The sequence below is a fragment of the Tamandua tetradactyla genome, chromosome 10 (assembly GCF_023851605.1).
Source record: "Tamandua tetradactyla isolate mTamTet1 chromosome 10, mTamTet1.pri, whole genome shotgun sequence".
NCBI classification, from domain to species: Eukaryota; Metazoa; Chordata; class Mammalia; order Pilosa; family Myrmecophagidae; genus Tamandua; species Tamandua tetradactyla.
Genome location: NC_135336.1, coordinates 70,702,433 through 70,724,340, shown reverse-complemented (window position 1 = coordinate 70,724,340; position 21,908 = coordinate 70,702,433).

The following is a 21,908-nucleotide window of genomic DNA, read 5'->3' as shown; positions in this document are numbered from 1 at the left end:
AAGTAATAAGTGAAAAGATATGTTAAAGAATATAGTTAGGCTAATAATGGAGAGCAGCACATCTATAAATTAGAAAAGACAACTGAGAATCCAGTGAGAGGTAGTTTGAGCAGGGGAAATACTTTTGGTCTTTAGTACCAGGTAGAACCAGCTCTGACATTACTCACTAGACAAATATGGGATGAGTCTTTCAACTGTCTGTGCTTTGGCATCATCATTTGCAAAATGCAGGTAAAAATACCTCTGTCTCAAGCTGAGAAAACACAGATGGAACACAAACCAAACTGTTACCATACCCCCATTGATTAAAACTAGGCAGTCAACAGACTGCTACCTTTGGTAACAGAGGAGCTATAAACTGCTTGACCATTCTCTGAGAAAAGATGACCCATTAATAAGTATGTTGTAGGAGGCATTTGTTTTTTTTTGTTTTTTTTTTTTATTAACGGAAAGAAAAAAAAAAAAGAAATTAACACAACATTTAGAAATCATACCGTTCTACATATGCACTCAGTAATTCTTAACATCATCACATAGATGCATGATCATCGTTTCTTAGTACATTTGCATCGGTTTAGAGGAACTAGCAACACAACAGAAAAAGATATAAAATGTTAATATAAAGAAAAGAAATAAAAGTAGTAATAATAGTAAAAAACAACAACAACAAACAAACAAACAAACAAGCAAACAAAAACAAAAAAAACCCTATAGCTCAGATGCAGCTTCATTCAGTGTTTTAACGTGATTACTTTACAATTAGGTATTATTGTGCTGTCCATTTTTGAGTTTTTGTATCTAGTCCCGTTGCACAGTCTGTATCCCTTCAGCTTCAATTACCCATTGTCTTACCCTGTTTCTAACTCCTGCTGAACTCTGTTACCAATGACATATTTCAAGTTTATTCTCGAATGTCCGTTCACATCAGTGGGACCATACAGTATTTGTCCTTTAGTTTTTGGCTGGATTCACTCAGCATAATATTCTCTAGGTCCATCCATGTTATTACATGGTTCATAAGTTTATCTTGTCTTAAAGCTGCATAATATTCCATCGTATGTATATACCACAGTTTGTTTAGCCATTCTTCTGTTGATGGACATTTTGGCTGTTTCCATCTCTTTGCAATTGTAAATAACGCTGCTATAAACATTGGTGTGCAAATGTCCATTTGTGTCTTTGCCCTTAAGTCCTTTGAGTAGATACCTAGCAATGGTATTGTTGGGTCGTATGGCAATTCTATTTTCAGCTTTTTGAGGAACCGCCAAACTGCCTTCCACAGTGGATGCACCATTTGACATTCCCACCAACAGTGGATAAGTGTGCCTCTTTCTCCGCATCCTCTCCAGCACTTGTCATTTTCTGTTTTGTTGATAATGGCCATTCTGGTGGGTGTGAGATGATATCTCATTGTGGTTTTGATTTGCATTTCTCTAATGGCCAGGGACATTGAGCATCTCTTCATGTGCCTCTTGGCCATTTGTATTTCCTCTTCTGAGAGGTGTCTGTTCAAGTCTTTTTCCCATTTTGTAATTGGGTTGGCTGTCTTTTTGTTGTTGAGTTGAACAATCTCTTTATAAATTCTGGATACTAGACCTTTATCTGATATGTCGTTTCCAAATATTGTCTCCCATTGTGTAGGCTGTCTTTCTACTTTCTTGATGAAGTTCTTTGATGCACAAAAGTGTTTAATTTTGAGGAGCTCCCATTTATTTATTTCTTTCTTCAGTGCTCTTGCTTTAGGTTTAAGGTCCATAAAACCACCTCCAGTTGTAAGATTCGTAAGATATCTCCCTACATTTTCCTCTAACTGTTTTATGGTCTTAGACCTAATGTTTAGATCTTTGATCCATTTTGAGTTAATTTTTGTATAAGGTGTGAGATATGGGTCTTCTTTCATTCTTTTACTTATGGATATCCAGTTCTCTAGGCACCATTTATTGAAGAGACTGTTCTGTCCCAGGTGAGTTGGCTTGACTGCCTTATCAAAGATCAAATGTTCATAGATGAGAGGGTCTATATCTGAGCACTCTATTCGATTCCATTGGTCGATATATCTATCTTTATGCCAATACCATGCTGTTTTGACCACTGTGGCTTCATAATATGCCTTAAAGTCCGGCATCGCTAGAACTCCAGCTTCGTTTTTTTTCCTCAAGATGTTTTTAGCAATTCAGGGCAACCTGCCCTTCCAGATAAATTTGCTTATTGGTTTTTCTAATTCTGAAAAATAAGTTGTTGGGATTTTGATTGGTATTGCATTGAATCTGTAGATGAGTTTAGGTAGGATTGACATCTTAATTATATTTAGTCTTCCAATCCATGAACACGGTATGCCCTTCCATCTATTTAGGTCTTCTGTGATTTCTTTTAGCAGTTTTTTTGTAGTTTTCTTTATATAGGTTTTTTGTCTCTTTAGTTAAATTTATTCCTAGGGTTTTATTCTTTTAGTGGCGATTGTAAATGGGATTCATTTCTTGATTTCTGCCTCAGCTTGTTCATTACTAGTGTATAGAAAAGTTACAGATTTTTGAATGTTGATCTTGTAGCCTGCTACTTTGCTGTACTCATTTATTAGCTCTAGTAATTTTGTTGTGGATTTTTCTGGGTTTTCTATGTATAGTATCATATCGTCTGCAAACAGTGATAGTTTTACTTCTTCCTTTCCAATTTTGATGCCTTGTATTTCTTTTTCTTGCCTAATTGCTCTGGCTAGAACTTCCAACACAATGTTGAATAATAGTGGTGATAGTGGACATCCTTGTCTTGTTCCTGATCTTAGGGGGAAAGTTTTCAATTTTTCCCCATTGAGGATGATATTAGCTGTGGGTTTTTCATATATTCCCTCTATCATTTTAAGGAAGTTCCCTTGTATTCCTATCTTTTGAAGTGTTTTCAGCAGGAAAGGATGTTGAATCTTGTCAAATGCCTTCTCTGCATCAATTGAGATGATCATGTGATTTTTCTGCTTTGATTTGTTGATATGGTATATTACATTAATTGATTTTCTTATGTTGAACCATCCTTGCATACCTGGGATGAATCCTACTTGGTCATGATGTATAATTCTTTTAATGTGTTGTTGGATACGATTTGCTAGAATTTTATTGAGGATTTTTGCATCTGTATTCATTAGAGAGATTGGTCTGTAGTTTTCTTTTTTTTGTAATATCTTTGCCTGGTTTTGGTATGAGGGTGATGTTGGCTTCATAGAATGAATTAGGTAGTTTTCCCTCCACTTCGAATATGTTGAAGAGTTTGAGGAGAGTAGGTACTAATTCTTTCTGGAATGTTTGATAGAATTCACATGTGAAGCCGTCTGGTCCTGGACTTTTCTTTTTAGGGAGCTTTTGAATAACTAATTCAATCTCTTTACTTGTGATTGGTTTGTTGAGGTCGTCTATTTCTTCTTGAGTCAAAGTTGTTTGTTCATGTCTTTCCAGGAACCCGTCCATTTCATCTAAATTGTTGTATTTATTAGCGTAAAGTTGTTCATAGTATCCTGTTATTACCTCCTTTATTTCTGTGAGGTCAGTAGTTATGTCTCCTCTTCCATTTCTAATCTTATTTATTTGCATCCTCTCTCTTCTTCTTTTTGTCATTCTTGCTAAGGGCCCATCAATCTTGTTGATTTTCTCGTAGAACCAACTTCTGGTCTTATTGATTTTCTCTATTATTTTCATGTTTTCAATTTCATTTATTTCTGCTCTAATCTTTTTTATTTCTTTCCTTTTGCTTGCTTTGGGATTAGTTTGCTGTTCTTTCTCCAGTTCTTCCAAGTGGACAGTTAATTCCTGCATTTTTGCCTTTTCTTCTTTTCTGATAAAGGCATTTAGGGCAATAAATTTCCCTCTTAGCACTGCCTTTGCTGTGTCCCATAAGTTTTGATATGTTGTGTCTTCATTTTCATTTGCCTCTAGGTATTTACTAATTTCTCTTGCAATTTCTTCTTTGACCCACTTGTTGTTTAAGAGTGTGTTGTTGAGCCTCCATGTATTTATGAATTTTCTGGCACTCCGCCTATTATTGATTTCCAACTTCATTCCTTTATGATCCGAGAAAGTGTTGTGAATGATTTCAATCTTTTAAATCTGTTAAGACTTGCTTTGTGATCCAGCATATGGTCTATCTTTGAGAATGATCCATGTGCACTTGAAAAAAAGGTGTATCCTGCTGTTGTGGGATGTAATGTCCTATAAATGTCTGTTAAGTCAAGCTCATTTATAGTAATATTCAGATTCTCTATTTCTTTATTGATCCTCTGTCTAGATGTTCTGTCCATTGATGAGAGTGGTGAATTGAAGTCTCCAACTATTATGGTATATGTGTCTATTTCCCTTTTTAGTGTTTGCACTGTATTCCTCACGTATTTTGGGGCATTCTGGTTCAGTGCATAAATATTTATGATTGTTGTGTCTTCTTGCTTAATTGTTCCTTTTAATAGTACATAGTGTCCTTCTTTGTCTCTTTTAAGTGTTTTACATTTGAAGTCTAATTTGTTGGATATTAGTATAGCCACTCCTGCTCTTTTCTGGTTGTTATTTGCATGAAATATCTTTTCCCAACCTTTCACTTTCAACCTATATTTATCTTTGGGTCTAAGATGTGTTTCCTGTAGACAGCATATAGAAGGATCCTGTTTTTAAATCCATTCTGCCAGTCTATGTCTTTTGATTGGGGAATTCAGTCCATTAACATTTAGAGTTATTACTGTTTGGATAATATTTTCCTCTACCATTTTGCCTTTTGTATTATATATATCATATCTGACTTTCCTTCTTTCTACACTTTTCTCCATGCCTCTCTCTTCTGTCTTTTTGTATCTGACTCTAGTGCTCCCTTTAGTATTTCTTGCAGAGCTGGTCTCTTGGTCACAAATTCTCTCAGTCACTTTTTGTCTGAGAATGTTTTAATTTCTCCCTCATTTTTGAAGGACAATTTTGCTGGATATAGGAGTCTTGGCTGGCAGTTTTTCTCTTTTAGTAACTTAAATATATCATCCCACTGTCTTCTAGCTTCCATGGTTTCTGCTGAGAAATCTACACATAGTCTTATTGGGTTTCCCTTGTATGTGATGGATCACTTCTCTCTCGCTGCTTTCAAGATCCTCTCTTTCTCTTTGACCTCTGACATTCTAACTAGTAAGTGTCTTGGGGAATGCCTATTTGTGTCTAATCTCTTTGGGGTGCGCTGCACTTCTTGGATCTGTAATTTTAGGTCTTTCATAAGAGTTGGGAAATTTTCAGTGATAATTTCTTCCATTAGTTTTTCTCCTCCTTTTCCCTTCTCTTCTCCTTCTGGGACACCCACTATACATATATTTGTATGGTTCACATTGTCTTTGAGTTCCCTGATACCTTGTTCAAATTTTTCCATTCTTTTCCGGATAGTTTCTGTTTCTTTTTGGAATTCAGATGTTTCATCCTCCAAATCACTAATTCTATCTTCTGTCTCTTTAAATCTGTCATTGTAGGTATCCATTGTTTTTTCCATCTTTTCTACTTTATCTTTCACTTCCATAAGTTCTGTGATTTGTTTTTTCAGTTTTTCTATTTCTTCTTTATGTTCAGCCCATGTCTTCTTCATGTCCTCCCTCAATTTATCAATTTCATTTTTGAAGAGGTTTTCCATTTCTGTTCGTATATTCAGCATTAGTTGTTTCAGCTCCTGTATCTCATTTGAACTATTGGTTTGTTCGTTTGACTGGGCCATATGTTCAATTTTCTGAGCGTGATCTGTTATCTTCTGCTGGCGTCTGGGCATTTAGTCAGATTTCCCTGGGTGTTCGACCCCACAGGTTGAAAGATTTTTCTGTGCAATCTCTGGGTTCTGTTTTTCTTATCCTGCCCAGTAGGTGGCGCTCGTGGCACACGTTTGTCTACGGGTTCCACCAGTGAAAGTTGCTGTGGGTCCTTTAACTCTGGAAAATTCTCACCGTAGGGGAGGTTCAGCAGCCGAAGCGTCTTGGAAGAGTGCCAGCCGGCCTGGGGTTCCGAATGCGGGGAGGGTCGCCGGCCGCCGCAGCACGGGAGAGCGTCCAGCCGAATTAGCTAATCGGCCTGGGTTGCCAAACGTGGCGGGAGGGCGCCAGCTGTCGCATTCCGGGAGAGTGCACTGTTCCCAGCCGGACGGGGGAGTCATGTGTTTGGAAGGGATCCCCCGGTCACTGTTCTCCGCAGTCTGGGGATTTCCGACCCAACTCTCTCAGTTGGTCCGGGGGGCCTCGCGTGGTGGGGGCACCAGCTGCCGCAGCCTAAGGGGACCGCCTGTCCAATTCTACCAGCTGGCCTGGGAAGGTGGAAGGGGGGGACTCTGGTCGCTTGCCGTCCCACCCAGGAAAGCCCGTGCCCCTTAGTGATCTCACCGGAGCTGGTTCTCCCAGATAGTCAGCCATTCCAGGATGGGGTACGCCGTCCCTTTGATCTCCCTAGTGGCTCCGGGAGCTGCTCTGTATTATCTCCACTCCCCCAGTAGCTGTTCTGGAGGAGGAAAGGTGAGGGTGGCAAGGCTGTCGAGGCTGGTGGCGGAGGAGCCGGTGAAGGCGGAAGAGGGGAGAGGAGGGCGGGCGGGTCCGCTGCTGCGGGGCGTGGGCACCGCGCGGCGAGCCGGCGGACAAAAGAGAGGCATTTGGTTTTAACAGTTATCCTTATTATGCCAAATACTGTATAATAAGGTTCTTTTTATGGCTTGATTGACAGATCATACAAAATGAATTGCTTTGAATAAAAACAATGAACTTAAAGCTCTTTTCCATTTGGTCTTGACATTAACAGTACTATCATTAATGGAATTAAATATTTATATTAAAATTTATATTAAAACATTCTAGCCATTCAACAGTACTGGAGCAATTGGGTATTTATAATAAAAATAATAATGATAATAACCGATTTAATATCTAAATGTCATCTAAAATTACACCTAAATGTCACACCTTATACAAACTATAAGTCAAAATGCTTCATGGACTTAAATGGAAAATGTAAAGCTACAAAACTTTAAAATATATACACTAGGAATTTTCTGGATCTAGAAATAGGCAAAGAGTTCTTCAGAATTCATGCAAAAAGTACAATTCATAAAAGGGAAAACTGATCAATTGGACCATACCGAAAGTTAAAAATTTTGCTCTGTGAAAGCCCATGGAAAGAGGATGAAAACCATGAGGAGATCTCACCACACACTTATCAGCATGGCTGAAATGAAAAATAGACAACAGCAGTTACTAGTGAGGATGCAGAGAAGCTGGATCGCTCGCACATTACTGCTGAGAATGTAAAATGATTGTTACTCTATAAAACAGGTTTGCATTTTTCTATAGAACTAAACATGCAATTACCATATGATCCTATAGCCCAGCAGTTGCCCTCTTGAGCAACTATCCCAGAAATGGAAAAATTATATTTACACCAAAACCTGAGAATGAATGCTTATAGTAGCTTTGTTTCTAATGGATTAAAAACTGGAAACTTCCCAGATATCCTTCAATATGTGAATGATTAAGCAGAATGTGGTGTACACCTACCATGGAATACTACTCAGCGACGAAGAGAAACTATTGATAACAACTTAAATGAATATCCCAGGAACTATGTTGAGTGAAAAAAGCCAAGCCCAAAAGGTTATATACTTTGTGATTCCATGTAGCTAACATATTTGAAATAACAAAATTTTAGAAATGAGGGTCAGATTAGTGGTTGCCAGTAGCTAAGGATGGGTTCAAGGAGGCAGGAAATATGTGGCTATAAAAAATCAAGTCAAGGAATCTTGTGACAATGGAAATGTTCTACATCTTGATTTTGTGATGGGTAAATAAACCTACACGTGGTAAAATTGTATAGAACTAAGCACTTCCACGTGTGTGCACACTAATGAGTACAGGTAAAAGTAGGGAACTCAGAATAAGTTGGATGAATTGCATAAATGTAACATCATACAGTAATCTTGTAAGATGCTGGCATTGGGGGAACTGTGTAAAGGGTACACAGGATCTCTCTATTATTCTAAACAATGGCATGTGAACCTATAATTATCAATAAATATTTTAATTAAAAATGTCTTAGTCACTTTTTAAAGTTAATTGTGAGGTTTACTTTTTATTGATAGACTGTAGATATAAAATTGAAGAAACCCAATCATATCCAGCTAGATAAAAATGTGAGGGTAAATTACCATGTCTAAAATGAAATGACAATATAATAATTCAGGAATCCCCTATTTTTCAAAACTGCTCTTGTCAATTAGTGTTCCATAATCTTTTAAAATATTTTAGTCTCTGTGACCGAGCAACAGTCAAGAAAGGTCGTAAGCTGTTTGGAATCCAGCAAATAAGAAAAACTGTCTAATTCAATTATCTTTTTCATGTCCAAATGACAGTAGACATTGAAATAACCTCAAATTACTGTCCATGTAAGGCCTATGCATTAGATATATGTAGATTTAAAAGTATATTTTAAAAAATACTTCCACAATAATTCTCTTTTTTTTTTTTTGCATGGGCAGGCACCAGGAATCGAACCCAGGTCTCTGGCATGGCAGGCAAGAGCCCTGCCTGCTGAGCCACCGTGGCCTGCCCTACAATAATTTTTAAAAACAGTTTACTAAAATTTTCCTCATAATTCATCTCTATCTTTTGAAAACTGAAAATGTTATAGGTTAAATTAGGTCATTTGTCCTCATACTTCTTCCTCTTCCATTTCCTCTCTAACTCTCTAAGCTTTGATTTACCAAACTAAAAGCTTTACCAACCAGGTGAGAAGCACACTCTCTGTTTACCACATAAGAGCAGAAACGTGTCCTTTTCTTTTTATTGATGCAATTTGTCCAATTCCTGAAGAATTTCAAAGTATAATTGAACAAAAAATCTAACATAAAAACAAATGTTAGACCGATAGCTACATATCTGTGAAATTTTAAAACTAAAAATTACAAGCAACATTGACCTTAAGTCATCTGATGAATGAAGAAATAAGGCCAAAAAGGTTCCCTATACTTATTTTCCAAAATTAATTTTCTGGAAACTGATATGCTGGTTGTGAGTGTTCTTTATAGAGATTCTTGGTCTGTTTCTTTGGACGAACTCAGTTATTCCATCTAGATGGAACAGCATTCGTTTCATGTTACCCAACTCACGTGCTTCTCAAGGTGCCTGGAAGTGTATGTTTAGAGAGGAATAGGGGCTTTTATCAGCATTGCTCTACTACAGGTGGTCACTGCAGGCCTCCCATGCATTTTTAAAGTCTCAATTTGCCTTATTGTTTCTGGTCAAAATTAAGTAGGGTCATGCATAGCATGTCTTGGAGTCTTTGACAAATTGCACAGAAGGTCTTAGTCCACATAATAATTAACAGTTGCTCACAGAGAGAGGAAACTCACATTGGCTTCTGACATCCACAGTGATCTCTCAGCATTAAAATAAAGCTGATTGCCTGTGAAAAAGGGCATGACATAATAATAAATTGATGTTACACGTAGACGCTAAGTTCTGTGGCTCATCACATCTGCCTGAATCTGCTTACTATGTCATAAAGGTGTTACTGCTAAGCAAAGGACTCATTGGTGTAAATATGAAGGCTGAGGAAGATAAGGCAAAAATGAATTTCTTTATGTCCATAATACAAATAACATTTTGAATAAGGCCAGAGAGATAAAATTTTTCCACTTAAAAAGCAGTATGTGAATAATTATGCTTTAGAAGTGTCATGACCTGCTAAAGGCTTTCTTTTTATTAAACATTATACCTTAATTCTCATTGAACAAACTGTAATCTTATGAGATGGCCAAATGGCGATTTTCTCTATGAATATTTTTAGATATCCATTCCTTCTAAAACCAGACATCATAACTTAAATTTAATTTTATGCTAAATATTTTTATAAAGGAGAACTTTGATAACTGAATCTGGGTCAGCCTATTGCAGTTAATCTTTAATGTAATTATCCTACTCAAATGCAGGGCAATTTCAGTACCTTGTAAAGGCAGTAATTTTAAAAGAAATCTTATTTTTGTATCCATTCTACAAAAAAGAATTTATAATTAATACAGTGCTGCACAGAGAACTGGCCTGCTTACTGAAGGGGTGGATGGATAATTCTGAAAATCACAGACCAAGAAGCACATCCCTAATTCCCTATAAAAATTATAAATCATCAAATAGATAGCTTTTACATCCATACAAGCAAAAATTGAATAGGAAGAGCCAGCATAGGTTTGAGAAAGACAAGCTATGTCAAACTTAAGATTTTCAATACTGGCAAATCAGAGTAATTTCACAAGTTCTATATTTTTATCATCTTCAACATTTTAATCAAAGTTTCAGATGACAGCTAAGAAGAATATGAATTAAATATCAGGAACAAAAAGACAAATGTAATCATATCTGAATCGTATGAACTAACTATAATATAAAAACTCCGTGGACTGAAGTTAAAAGCATGGGTTATCAGGTTGGAGCCCATTGGAAAGGGTCCTAGATTGTAAGTTCTTACAGCAGTCACATATATTTAGGAAGTGTAACTGTTATTTCTAAATTCTGAGATTTTAAGCTGTTTGTTTATAACCTGGTCATTCCCAGAATCTTCAGTTATTTGTGTGACACCTGACACTCTGAGTTAGAGCACTGAAGCTATGAAAGTCAGCAGAACCCCATACAGGAACTGTTTTAAAAAGTTGAAAAAGTGATCAGACTTTTAGTAGAGATATGAAAGAAGCTGATTTGGATAGCACTGAGGTAAATCAGAATACAGGGTAAAGGATGACATTGTATATATTTTAAAACTTCAACTTCTGTGTCAGACCAAAGAGAGAGATGTGTATTTGGTGCAAAATTTATATTTTGGGTAGTACATTTCCTAATTTAACTTAAATGGTCAGTTGAGTTGAACACCATAAGCACATGGAATCTTGACTAGGGCATGAGATTTTGTTGGTTTGCCCAGATTAGTGTGATGCCCTGATATATCCCAGAGTAATTTGGGCAGTGAATAAAGAGTATTTGAAAAGTCCCCTTGTGGGACTGGAGAGAAAAGAGGAAACATTTAACTTCCCTATTTGGAGAATTTCTGATATTCTCACTAGCAGTGGGGACAACCAAATCAATAGGCCAAGCCCTTGATCTTGGGGTTCAACCCTATGAAACCTATTCCTGCATGGATAGGCTAAACCTACTTAAAATTGGACCTAACAGTCACCCCGGAGCACCTCTTTTGCTGCTCAGATATACAGTCTGTCTAAGCCAATTCAGCAGGTGAACTCATTGCCCTCCCCCCTTGTATGGGGCCTGACTCACAGGGGTGTAAATCTCCATGGCAATGTGGGATGGAGGTCCTGGGATGATTCAGAACCTGGCATCAAGGGACTGAGAAAGTCTTCTCGACCAAAAAGGGGAAGAAATAAATGAGAAAAAAAAAGTTTCAGTGGCTGAGAGATTTCCAACAGAGTAGAGAGGTTATCCTGGAGGTTATTCTTATGCATTATATAGATATTCCCATTATAGTTTATGGTATATAGCAGTGGCTGGAGGGAAGTACCTGAAACTGTTGAGCTATGTTCCAGTAGCCTTGATTCTTAAAGAAAATTGTATAAAGATATTACTTCTACAATATGACTGTGTGATTGTGAAAACCTTATGGCTGATGCTGCTTTTATCCAGGGTTTGGACAGATGAGTAAAAAAATCAGGATAAATAAATAAATAATAAGGGAGGACAACGGGTAAAATAAATTGGGTAGATAGAAATACTAGTGGTCAATGAGAGGGATGGGTATGGAATATGGGATATAGGAGTTTTTTCTTTTTTCTTTTTATTTCTGGAGTGATGCAAATATTCTAAAAAACAATCATGGTGATGAATACACAACTATGTGATGATGTTGTGAGCCACTGATTGTATGCCACATATGGCATGTATATGTGTGAAGGTTTCTCAGTAAAAGTATTTTTAAAATAAGTATATCAGATATGTAGATTAAACCAAATTGTTAGTGTAATTCTCCACTGAGATTTAGCATTCAAATCTGATATATGTGATTCTGATAAGCTCCCTATATTTAAAAAAAATCTTGATTTGTGAAAACAAGCATCACAGTCAAGAAGAAATTGAACTGGAAAGAATTTAAAACCTTTCATGGAAGTGTCAAATAATTTATTAGTCACACAAAAAATTCTAGAATTTCTAGTTGCATACAAGTTGTGCATGATTGGATGTTCGAATACACAGAACTTTCCCATAGGAGAATATGGTGGGCAGAGCAGAAGATCACACATTAAAGGGAAAGACAAATAATAGATTACTCAGAGAAGGAAGCTAAAGATGAGAGCTGGAGAATTTAGGGATATTTAGCATAGAATATATGGAATATATACCATTTATTCTCAAATCTTTAAAAGACTATGAATTAAGAAGTAGATTTTCCCCTTCTTGTTTGCTAGGGGAAGTTTAGTAGAAAATACAAAGTGGAAGATTTCAGTTGAGTTTGCTACAAAGAGTGTTATCTCACGCAGAACTGCCCAGTAGTAGAATGGAGGCTTCGTATAAACAGAATCATTTTCTTCCAAGGCTGCTGTGGGTTATTTGGAGGGAGTTTAGCCTACATACCTTCTAAGATTCTTTCCAAGCAATCATTTAATCATAAGGATGCATTGTATGTATGCTCTATAAATTATGTGCTTATGGCAGATTATAAATTTTCTGGAAAAGGAAAGATGTCCCATTCTATTGGAAAAATAAAGGGGCTTCTTGAATTTCTTTAAAAAAATAAAGGTGCTCTTTTTACCTCTGTACATAGGTTGATAATGACTACTTCATGTTGTATGACCTAATTTTGCTCTCAATCTGTAGAACAACCACATCCCCTGACACACTGTGGCTCAGTTTTCATAAACTAAAATCCACACAGTGAATACACTGTAATATGATTGCAAGAACTATGATCAAGCCAAAACCGAATACTCCAGAGATTAATAGAGGAGCATTTTTATGGTGTGTGTTTTCTCTATGATATTTGCTATAAAGCATCCACGATTCCACTGAAGGTTTATAAGCTCTGAGGAATAGAAATAGATTGATATCATCTTCAGCCTCTTGATAAAAAAGGGTAACCTAAATGTAATTATTTCAAAACTCTCCAGGGAACAGAGAGTTATGTCTCAAATGGCACATCATCTAAAACAAAGTCAAAGTCAGAAATACCTTGAGGAAAGCAATAGTGGCTTCTTCTACTATTGCAGTAATATTAACTACTTGTTTTGTCTCTATCTCTGTGGCTTGATGTCTCTTCTTTTGTTTGTTTGTTTTTTAAGCTAATACATACACAAACACACACATATAAGATAAAGGAAAAGATGGGAGGGAGAGCAGAAGGAAGAACAGAAGATTAAAGTGTTTTGTTTCTATATAAAGACAGATTTTATATTATATCTCCTAATTTTTGGTGAGAGCCTATACTGTTAAACCGGACTTTTTTCTAACATTAAAGAAAATAAATACCAATTTAAAATATATTCATTGAAAAAATAAGGATCGTTATGATGTGTATTATAAATTATTTCCTATATTCATTATAAACGTAGTTCCACGAGTTTACATACAAAGTTAAACATGGACCAAATATAGCTTCGTTTACATTTTAACTATAATTTAAAACCAACTAAATCATTGATAATCTATAAATTACTAAAAATTAATTCTCCATTTTTATTTTTTTATTTTTATTTTTTGCGTGGAATCAAAACCCGGGTCTCCAGCATGACAGGTGAGTCGCTGTGGCCCACCCACTCCATTTTAATTTTATTTGGCATTTTCATGCTTTACGTTAAAAAAATGTTTTTCTTGGGAATTTACCCCAATGTTTAGTTTTCTATGATAAATATTTACTTTGTCTTATGAAATAAAAAATAATATTTACACTAAAATAGACATTTATTCACAAAGCTTTATTCAATCATTTTCTAAAATAGTAATTCTTGAAATTAAAGTATATTTTCATAAATGTTCATTATCCTTTCAGAGAAAGCATGATCCATTAAAAATGCTCCTTTTTTTTTCACACTTTGTCCCATGCCACCCGTGATTGGAAGGTCTATATTATTTCAAATTCTGTCTCCCACATTGAGCTTCTAGCATTTACAGAGAAAAACTTATTTCTCAGAATTTGTGAATGGCATTGCCCAGCAAAATTGATAATCATCTCATCTCTCACTCTCTCAAAATGTACAAAACATTTGTGATAAACAACTATTGATGCTATCTACCAAAAACCAAACTTTTCTTTCCATCTATTCTGCAAAGCTCAGCTCCTGCCCTCAGTATTTCTCACTAAAATTATTAACCTCTTCTTCTAACCATCGCTGTTGCTTCCAGCTATTTCCTGCTCCTTCAATTTCCTTGCATATCTATAGAAGTGTCAAAGGAATTCCCTTTAAAGAAAACATCTCTGCTTACAATACTCCATAGAATTCTAGAATCTTCTGGATAAAATCCAAATTTCTCAACATGTTTTAGAAGCCGCTTCATAATACAGTTTCTGTGTACTTCCTCAACCTCCTGCCTTGTCCCCCTTCCGTTAACCTTCCCATAACTTAACTTGAGCAGGAAGAGGAGGATAGTGTTATGGAAAACTCAGTCTTGGCAAACAGCTTCAGGTAGAATATGGATGGGTGGGATGGAAATAAGCTGTGGTAGAAGATTTTCCACCCCCGCTAATCTCTCCCCCACCACCTCTGAGACGTTTGGCAATACATGCCACAACTGGGCGAGGGGTGTGCTAGTGATGTCTGGCTGGTAGGGACTAGGGACGCCGCTAAACAGCCTGTGATATACACAACAATCCCCCACAGCAAAACCTGAAATGTTCATAGGGTGAGGTTGAGAATCTCACTCCTAACTCTAAGCACTATTCATATTCATTGTATCATTCCTAGAGCAGACACACTTTTACCTTTCTTCCAGCCCTTTCCAGTTGCTTTCATGGGTGTGAAACACAGCCTCTCCCTCCCCCTCCCACCCTCCCTTCTGCAAGGTTTGCCCGATAATAATACTAAATCTGATCATTTCAGTTTAAATATTACTTTCTTTAGGAAAACCTAGTTTGCTATTTCCCTGTTTGCAGTCAATGTTTCCTAGCATGTCCTCAAACCACTCTCTTTCTCCCATTGTTGGGCATTCATTATTAATATACTTGTCATTGTAAATGGCTTTTTACAAGTCTGTTTTCATGGCTAGAGAGCAAGTTCCTTAAACACAGAGACTGAAGCTGCACTGTTCACCATGTTCTCCCTTGGACCTGGAGCATCACCTGTATCCCATAGATTATAATATGAATTTGTTGGAAGAAAGGAAGGGAGAAGGAGAGGGAGAGAGACGTGAGGGTGGGGGGAGAGAGTGGGAGGGAGAAAGAAGGAAAGAAAATTAGATATAAAATGCCTAATTCATAGCAGTTACTCCTAAATATTCATTGCTTTAAAGGATTAGCGTAGATTAAGAATGCACTTTATAAAAGTTGAAGGAAAATTGAAATAAGTATCTTCTATTTTATTTTCTGAAACTTGCTGACTTACAAATTTGTATTCATGTTTCTTCTAAGACTACATGTAATTATTGAAAATTTTGAAATGAGGGCATATCATTTGCTTTCTGGTTTCTTCACAGTACACAGTATCACAGTATGATATGTTCTTTCAAAAATGGTTCCACTGGCAGGTGGTGTGAATGGGTGTGTATAAATGCTAACTATATAGAATAGTTTGTAGGAATTCTAAACAGTGCTCTAGTAGCAATGTTGGTTCATTTTAAGGTTTGGACAGATCATCAAGTCACCTCTACATATCTTTGCCATTGGAATCCAGGACTAACACCAAAGCTTGGAGACCTAAAATATGTTTATCAGCCTAAGTTCAAGTAGTTTACAAATAAAAAACATATTCTTTACTTTGTAAGTGATAAAATTATGGGGCTTTTATCCATTTACCTTATCTTAGGAAATAAAAGCTACAGAAATAAAATCAAGTAGAGCACTGGAAAGGCCTTCTCATGTGACTAAAATGCTAATAAGGTGTTTTTAGATAAAGAAATGAAATGAGGCTTGTTAGTGCCTCTCATAATACTTGTTACCCTTATCAGTTACTTGTGCCAGCAAGTACTGGCACTAAATAGAAGACAAGACCACTGTTCTTGTACTAAATAGAAGACAAGACCACTGTTCTTTGTGAGTTGTTGTTTTTTTTTTTTAATTTTTATGAAATACAGGCGAAGAAACCAAATTATCATATTTGCCCACTCTTTCTGCACTAGAAGTTAGGCATATTTATTAGCTACAACACTGCATTTCAAGTTGGCATTTGGATCATTTCAATAGCTAATGTTTGTTTTATCAACAATGGTTTAATTTGACATGCTGCATAATGCATGTGCAATAACAGTGCCATGTTTGATGGATAAATGCCTAGGAAAAAAATTCAAATTGGCTAATAAATAAAATTGAATTTTGAGACCCCATTTATTTTAAGGAAACTTGTCATGGGTTATTAACTGTACTAAATAATGGCTTGTTTATGTCTGTGCATAAATAATTGGAAACAAATCGGGGTGACATAGTTAGGAACTATCATACTTCGCTTGCTGGTAAATGTTAAAGAAGGCGCATTTCCTCAGCTCCTAATCACCAGACCTGGCAATTTTCAGAAACAATTTCTACTTGTTGGCAAGGTTATGACTCAAATTAAACTGTACTTCTATACATTTAATATAAATCTCTTATTTAGACATTCAACATCTGCACAAATGCAAATTGTGTAAATCAAAATTTTGACATAAGAACAATGGTTCTTTGATCTCTCCACATATAAGGATTCACTGAGAGATTTCTTCTTAATGCTGATCTTTTGTTTCTCATTCCCAGAGATTCAGAATCAACTCATATGGAGTGCTCTTTTGTTTGTTTGTATTTTTTAACCAATTGAGCTCTTCTTTAAAACCCTTAAACAATTATAAATAGAAAGCTGGGGTTGAGAATTTCTGCTCTAAATTAGGGTGCTAGTTATTAATACACATTAATTTATAGGTTCCACTTGGACATTAAGGCCAAATTGTTTAATCAAGGTAATTGTTCCTTTCAACAAACAACTTTTCAGGCATTCTCCGAGAGTGACATGAGGTTCTAGGTATGAAAGGGATTATCAGGATAGCATTTGTTCTGAAGAATGTTATAACCCTAGAGAAGTATAAAGGCTTTGAGATTCTATCCAGATGTGGTTAAAAGGTTTTGGAGTAAATGGAATTCAATCAGTGTATTTAAATATACATATATGTCAATGTGTGTGTGCATGCTTTTAATAATTCTAAATGACTTCCTATCTCAGATCTCACAATAACCCAGTACAATAACCCAGTTAAACAGAACAAATATTTTTTTACTTTTACTTTTATAAAAATAATAATTCAATGAATTTGCATTTTGTTTTGCAGTGTGCAAGCAGGTTTACATATGTCATTATTTTTGAGTCCCAAAACATATAGTATATGCAATTCAGTATCCCTAATTTGGGATGAGGAATCAGAAGTTCAGAATATAAATGACTTGCCAAATTGACAAAACTAGGTAGTGGCAGAGTTTGGTCTAAGATTGGTCATCCGAGTCCTGAATAGTTCAGTCCATTTTTAATCACTCCAGTTTGAAGATGTGAAGTTGATAAGCTAGATTTCAGGTCTCTTAACACTGAATTTCTCTCTGAGGATGTACATGACCACAGAAACTAATACACCCTATTTTCAATAATATAGTTAAATGTCTTTAAAAATAACTTCTAAGAATGTAATTTGAAATTGATTAATATAGGTTAAAAAATACAATATGAACAAATCCATTTCCTTATTGCTTTCTTAAATCCAACCTTTCTTCTTTTTCTGTATATACTCTGTAATCATAATCAATACCTAGATCTTGGGAAATTTCAAATGGTGAGCCTGTTTAGAAGCTATAAAATTTCAAGGGAGTGAAAGCGTTGAGTGTCAGCTCTCGAAATCTGCCTTCTGATAAGTCAGTTCTCTCAAAAAGGTAAAAATATCTTGTCTGCTTTATCATGGTCTCTTCACTTTCTGGTTCCATTGGTGTACTCTTAGCATTTTTGCTAGGGTTCTCTAAGATCAACTTTGATTTGACAATTCACTAGAAATTCTCATAGAACTCAGAAAAGCTCTTCTACTCACAGTTATGGTGTATTGGAGCAACAGAATAAAGATAAAACTCAGCAAAGGCAAAAAAGGCCTGTAGGGCAGAGTCTAGGAGAAACCAGGCACAGGCTTCCAGTTTTCTTTTCCCAGTGGGGTAGGACGGGTAATGCTTAACTCTCACAGCATAGGTATGTGGCAACATAAACAAAGTATTGCCAACCAGAGAAGCACACTCAAGTCTTGATATCCAAAGATTTTATTAAGGGTCATTTGCATGGATAAGGAGCACTCATGTGGCTGACCTTAGCAATTAATCTAGAGCTGCCCACCCCACCCCACCCCACCCCACACACACCAATAGTCAAAATGTGAAACAGCCCAAGGCCCCAGGTATAAAAAGATACTCTTATAGGCAGGATATTCCAGGGCCTTACATGTCATCTCACAGGAGTTGGCCGAGAGTCAGTCCTTTCTTTGGAACATGCAGGATTTGAATACCTCAAGCTTGCTGAATTAACCATTTGCTGCATGCATCTAAGGACTTTTACATGTGATTTTTCACCAATGGGAGCTCCCTGCATTAAATTTTACATGCCATTTAAAACTTATTATCTTAGTTAACTTTATATCTAGACAAAAGACTTTGTTCAGGTTTTCTAATTTTCTATGGATTAGTTGTGTGCTGTTTATTGCTACAATGGTATTGAGAGAGCTCAGTCGACCTCATCAGGTATGTTTATTCTTCCTTTAATTATAATTCAATAATGAGTAAAAACTGGCAGTGGTAAAGGATGACTATGAAGATAGTTACTCTACGAACTAGTTGGCCAAGTTAGAGAACTTCTTTTGGTATGTTCAGTCCTTTTCCCACTCTACTGATGAAGCCCTTGACTATGAATTTGGTTTATTAGTAAAGAATGAAAGATCTGCAAACTATTTAACATCAATGAGCTTGGCGAAAATAGCCTCAAAGACAGCTTAGAAAACTTACTGGAAAGATAAGTTACCTGATTCCCTGTCAGAATAAGGGCCCAACCCACAATCCAGAGACAGGCAGGGCAGCCTTCTAGCTATTTTTGTACCACACGCAATCAATTTGACTTTGGGCACGGTACTAACTTTACCAATCCCCTAGAATAGGGGGAAGAATTCATATCTATAACACAGGATTGGGGGCATGGAGGACTAAGTGGGATAATTAATGTATTGGTATTATTCCATGCATCACACATTGAAAATGATAAATAAATTGAAGCTGCTATTATTTTGTCATTATGACTTATTGCACTAAAGTTTCATTATTTACAAGGAATTTTCACAAGCACAATTTAATTTGTTGAAGTCTTGTGACTTTCTGCAAAAGAAAAATAAAACTGAAAAAGTCAGGAAATGAGAACTTGAATAGATGCATATAAAAATAGTTACTGTACCTTTCCGTACCCTATAAAATGCATGTGGCTTCTAGCATTTTTTATAGCTTTTAATATTTTAATATCTGATTCTTCATACTCACCTGTGACATAATTCTTCAGTGGGGAGAAAACAGGTATTTTGCTTTCTCACATGTGTGTTCTTTTAAAATAGTAGAACGTCTCTCCTTGAATATGAGGCTCTTGCATCTCTATCATTATATTTGAATTACCCTGATAAAAAGTAAAGATGTGGATGCTTTTATTAGACAACTTATCCAAAGCAAATAAAGTCCTAAATACTTTGGCATAAAATAGCATTAATTTGTTTTTACGTTTGTGATGTTACTATTTTAGCTGAATAGGATGGCGGGAGAACCTACAAGAAAAATAAAAGCATGTACATCCCCAGGGGCTATTCAGAACAGTGATTCCCTTAACATCTGTTCTACTAAAACAGAATCATTTTCAAGGGCCACTTGGAGAGGAAGTAATCATAAACCCCTGAGCATCCATGTTAAAGAGAGAGTGAGAGAAAATGGAAAGAAAAAAATAAATAAATAAAAACAACCTTCCTCTAGTTCTCCAAATTACCTCTGTGTATTCTAATGAATTGCCACGGGGGTAATTTCTCCTCTTACTGAGTAGGGAATTTAAAAAGAGATATCGGGTTTTTGTTTCTTCTTCATTTTATGCGCTTTCTATCTCCCAATTTGAGTAAGCCATTATTTGAGGTCATTCACGAGCCTGTAATATTTGGAGTATATTCTCCTGAATAGTGTAGGGATATTAAAGTTATTGTCTAACTCCAACACATTATCATTATAAAGTAACACACACCATTAGAGAGAGCCTCAGTGAAGGACATTATCATTATGTATTAGCACACACCATTAGACAGGGGTTTCAACTGCAAAGCCTACTGAGGAGGATAGATTCATAACATCACAACCCTCCTGGGTAATATAATTCAAAATTGTTAAATCAGTCAGCCGAGGTGAACTCAAAGCCCATGCCTGGCACCCAACATCACTTTTGAGCTTTCACTGGTTATTTACTCTGAAGAACAGAACTTTTTCTGATTTAAATGGCAGCCCTAATGTTACTCTCAAGAATTTATCTTACCGCAATCCAGGCATAACTCATACGAATTAAATAATAATAAAAATCACTATCAGAGGGGCTCTCCTGAAGATTTGCACATACAAAGCAAATTTGCAGTTGAGGAAATTGACCATTTAAATATTTCTGTGCATAAAATTGTAACCACCATGTAGAGAAAACTATAAATGATGCTGAGTGAACTTATGTATATGAAAGAAGTAACAATGGCATGTTATATCTTAAAATCTCAGCATTGAATAATGTCAGTGATATTTCTTTGTCCCATCAAATGTCATAGCTATTTGCATACGATATGACTAAATAAGATTTTTCCATAAGCATTTCTTTAATATGTTGTTTATTCTCATAAAACATTTATGTATGCTATGGATATTTGCCTGGGAATAGGAAGAGCGACAAATTTTACACCTCTCAAATAAAAATTAATCTTGAGTGTGTTCAACTTGCATCATTTGCACTTTCTATGGATAATGAAAAATGATTTTTGAATAAAAATTTTATTGAAGAGTTAAAAAAAGTTGGTTTGAGGATTTATCTCTTATCAGAACTATATTAAGAGTTAGTAGTTGCTGGATTTTACACAACTGAGATTATTCTAGCTCCTTGTTTAGCATAGGAACATAAAAGTAAGGGTAAAGCTAGTAAAATATATATTTTAAGTATCTAATGCTAATTTTTATATTTTTCATATTTACCTTTGAAAATGATCAGTGACAAAAAGTTATGGCTTATTTAATTTATTTATGTAGGAACCAATTATTTACTTAGGGACCAAGTCCTAATTGTATATTATACATAGAAAGTAACAAAATACTAGACTTGGGTATGTATTTATAATAGAAATAAAATAAAACAGTCACCCTCTACCTAAACTATTGGAGTGATATATATGTACTATAGAGGCAAATACTAAATATAAGTGGTTTCATATTTTATATTTATTTTTAAATATATACATTGGAGACATTATGTATAAGAATGAAAAGGGTAAAATCACTTGTATTCTTAAGTGATTTTGCTGTCATTTTTAAGCCATGAAAGGTCACTGAGTGGGGGAGAACGAGAAAAGTTTTATTACTCATTGTGCCAGGAAGAAATCCCACTTTCGCACAGACACACACACATTTTTTAATTTATCATTTGCTTAAAGAAGAAAATTACTTAGGCTGATCTTTTTCTTTAATTTTTCATTATAGTGTTATATGTGT